Source organism: Jaculus jaculus, chromosome 6, assembly GCF_020740685.1.
Source record: "Jaculus jaculus isolate mJacJac1 chromosome 6, mJacJac1.mat.Y.cur, whole genome shotgun sequence".
NCBI classification, from domain to species: Eukaryota; Metazoa; Chordata; class Mammalia; order Rodentia; family Dipodidae; genus Jaculus; species Jaculus jaculus.
Genome location: NC_059107.1, coordinates 113,394,442 through 113,396,940, shown reverse-complemented (window position 1 = coordinate 113,396,940; position 2,499 = coordinate 113,394,442). Strand labels below are relative to the sequence as shown.

At 43.9% G+C, this 2,499-nt stretch overlaps 1 pseudogene; it reads left to right on the top strand.

Annotated features, from left to right (window-relative positions):
* The first annotated feature begins 475 nt into the window (after positions 1-475).
* On the top strand, positions 476-949 carry LOC123461720 (annotated as a pseudogene).
* Positions 950-2,499: the final 1,550 nt, after the last annotated feature.

Here is a 2,499-nt window from a genome sequence, read left to right as displayed (position 1 = left end):
GGTGTGTTAAAAACAATGGGTTTGAGCCAGGCGTAGTAGTGCAGGCCTTTAATCCCAGCACTAGAGAATAGAGGTAGGAGGATCACCATGAGTTCGAGGCCACCCTGAGACTCCATAGTGAATTCCAGGTCAGCCTGGGCTAGAGTGAGACCCTATCCTGAAAAACCAAAATAATAATTAATTAATTAATTTAATTTAAAAATAAAGTAAAAATTGGCTGGGCATGGTGGCACACGCCTTTAATCCCAGCACTTGGGAAGCAGAAGTAGGAGGATCACTGTGAGTTCAAGGCTACCCTGAGACATAGTGAATTCCATAGTGAATTCCAGGTCAGCCTGAGCTAGAGAGAGACTCTACCTCGAGAAACCAATAAAATAAAATAAAATAAAATGAATACGTTCCTATTCATCTTTCAGCTTGGAGGAGGCTAAAGTGCAACTTTCTTCAGCGGTCCTAAATCTGAGTCCATCCAACACCAGTCACCTCCCCCATGCTACCCAAGCACGACCCCAGTGAGTTCAAAGTGGTGTATCTGAGGTACACCCGACATCTGCCCTGGCCCCCAAGCTCGGTTCCCTGGGTCTGTCTCCAAAAAAGGTTGGTGATGACATTGGCAAGGGAACCGGTGATTGGCAGGGTCTGAGGATTGCAGTGAAGCTGACCATTCAGAACAGACGGGCTCAGGTTGAGGCAGTGCCTTCTGCTTCTGCCCCCGATCATCACAGCCCTCAAGGAGCTGCCAAGAGACAGAAAGAAACAGCAAAACATTAAACACAGTGGCAATATTTCTTTAGATGAGATTGTCAACATTGCCAGACAGATGTCCCACTGATCTTTGGCCAGAGAACTTTCTGGAACTATCAAAGAGATCACTTCACAGACTGCAAGCCACCCACATGATATCAGAAGCAACATCAACAGTGGTTCAGTGAAATTCCCAGCTAGCTAAGAAAGAAAAGGTATTTCAATAAAAGATGAAGAGAAAAAAAGAAGGAGTTTGGTCTCAACATCTTGACATAAAAAGAAATGGTATTTTTTTTAAAGAAAAAGCAAATATAACAATGTGTACAGCATATTTTGCAGATTTTTCCATTGTGCACATTAAGTGTACTGAACATAATCTTTGTACAGCTTCTCAGATTTCCTGTACTGCCTTTTTTCTCTGAAGGTCACTCCAACACCCAAATCAGACCTTTACTCCCACACTGTCTTTCATGAGCTCCTTAAGCTGGCTGGAGTTTGAGTTGGGTAGCTAGGCCTGCAGTCTTTTACACACACAAACACACACACACACACACACACACACACACACACACACCCTCTCGGCATCAAGATGTCACTTTCGTTGCTAGATTGAGAATGAAGCGCCACACTGTGGAGCAAGAAAATCAGTTTTATCAGCAGCTGCCTAGAGTTGGCGATATGAGGAGTTACCTCCCCAGGGGGATAATCTTGGCCAATAGGAAAAGAGAAGGAAAAGGAATCCAAGAAAACTCTCTTCTCCTCTCTCTCCCCGGGGTGGGCTACTCTGAAGACGGTTTTATTCTAGCATGCCTGGCAGACCATCTGCTGGGACTTTGTCAGGCTCATTGTGAAACCGTGGCCAGTGCATTATACATCTCAACCCTCTGCATCTTCCTCACCTCACTTTCTTTTATTTACTTACTTCCTAGCTGTGTGCACACATTCATGCACATGCACATGTGTGTGTATGTGTGCCTGTGTCAGGGTCTTTTGCCAATGCACGTGACTACCAGGTCACATGCACCACTTTTTGCACCAGGTTTACATGGATACTGGGGAATCAAATGCAGGCTACCAAGTTCTGCAAGCAAGAACCTAAAAGTGCTGAGTCCTCTTCCTAGTCTGCCACTCCGTTGTCTTAATTCAACTTCAATAGCCTCACTTGCATTTCCCAAATAAAGGGGCACACATTAATCATTGTTGCCAGTTCTCCCCCTAGAACAGGCTAAGTACATATTGAGGGCATATGTAAAATGGTGAATATATGCACACAGGCCTGTGCCTAAGCCTTTATAAATATATAGAAACATGAAAAGAATGCCTTATGGACCTTAGCAGTGCTTAGTCTCTTCTGCTTACGTTTTTTTTATTTCGAGGTGGGGTCTCAGTCTAGCCTAGGCTGACCTGAAATTCACTATGTAGTCTCAGGGTGGCCTTGAACTCACAGTGATCCTCCTACCTCTGTCTCCAGAGTGTTGGGATTAAAGATGTGTGCCACCACACCCAACACTGCTTACATTGTTTTCATGAACATGCTGTATTTTTTATGTCTAACTAAACAATAATAGTTAGATACCAGAATAATAAGCTTTGTATAGTGTGTGTTTCTCTCCTTTATGCCTTTGAGGCTTTGCTCTAACATGGTATCATTGCATTTCTAGGCAAAGTCAGTCTCTAATATTCCTAAATTCTTATCTGGGCATTGATGCATAGTTGGAGTCCTGGAAGGGATTAGATGTCCATAGAGATCCCCCC